The 1,167-nt window shown below is 34.6% G+C and overlaps 1 protein-coding gene across 2 annotated transcripts in view; it reads right to left on the reverse strand.

Moving 5' to 3' along the window:
- IMMP2L (inner mitochondrial membrane peptidase subunit 2) overlaps positions 1-1,167 on the reverse strand; it is a 466,129-nt gene that overhangs the window by 314,808 nt on the left and 150,154 nt on the right. The gene's annotated exons all lie outside the window — the stretch shown is intronic.

The following is a 1,167-nucleotide window of genomic DNA, read 5'->3' on the forward strand; positions in this document are numbered from 1 at the left end:
ACTAATCGGTTAAACAATTGGTATATGTCATAATCAGGAAGAGAGGCCACATCTGAGAGACATACAAGTATTTCTGAACTATTCATGTGGACATTAGAATTTAAAACATAAAATACCAACATTTAAACAACAAAAAAAAGCATGAATGAGCTCCAAAAGTGTGGGGAAACAAACTCACCCATCTTATTTAAGACCTTAGATGTAAACTAAGGGAACTCAACACAAGACATTCCAGCTTTCTTGAGAAGAAATAAGACCATCTCCAAGCACATAGCAGTCTGCCTGCTTCCTCCCCTCCCTTCTCTCAAGAAAAAAAAAAAAAAAAATTCCTACCCAGAAAGTCCAAATACATTCTAGTAGTAAATCTTTTTAAAAGATAAGATTATGTCTGAAATAAATGTGTGCTATGCTGCAGAGGTTTTCAGCAGCCTATATAAAAAGTTTTGGCTGGTGTAGTGGCATGACAGCTACAGACTCAGCTGCCAGCTACAACTTCCCAGTTCATGAACAAATACATTGGGTGTTGGTCACTGAATACTGATGCCTTTGGGGTAATGTGGACCCAAATACTGCTGTACTGCTGTTGACTATTTTATAGAGCAACAAGGGTATCACTTCTAGCACAAGAAGGCCATTTTGCTCTTCCAGGCAAACATAAAGGAATGCAATTCCAAGACAGAAAGGGGCAGACCCAATATAGTAGATAGCAATCCAAAGCATGGTGGTATGTAATGAAGAATATGGTCTCCTTGTCCTTTACTATATACATATTGAACTGAATTGCAGGGTATCTCCTGCTTCTATTGATAGTAGAGGGAAGAAACTATTTTTGCATGTAAAATATTTTTCCTTCTTGTTCTAAGAAGGAGTCATTTTGAATTAAATTAAGATAATTTAAATTTACAAAATTACCCTCAAATATCAACAAGAAGCAGTAGCATTAGGTTTGGATGAATACCTTCATAAGACCATCTATAACTCATAATAAAGCTGAAAAAATAACTCTTCTATAAAATATATATATTCATTGTACATATATAATTTAGTTTCCTAAGTGTAAACATTGCAACAAGATGTTTTATCACTGATTGCTGCTCTAATAATGTACCAAATGCCAGTTTGGAAATTAAACATTCACAAGAATACAATTAAAATGAAAACCCCAAC

This window comes from Egretta garzetta, unplaced genomic scaffold (genome assembly GCF_000687185.1).
Source record: "Egretta garzetta isolate BGI_Z169 unplaced genomic scaffold, ASM68718v1 scaffold503, whole genome shotgun sequence".
Lineage (NCBI taxonomy): Eukaryota > Metazoa > Chordata > Aves > Pelecaniformes > Ardeidae > Egretta > Egretta garzetta.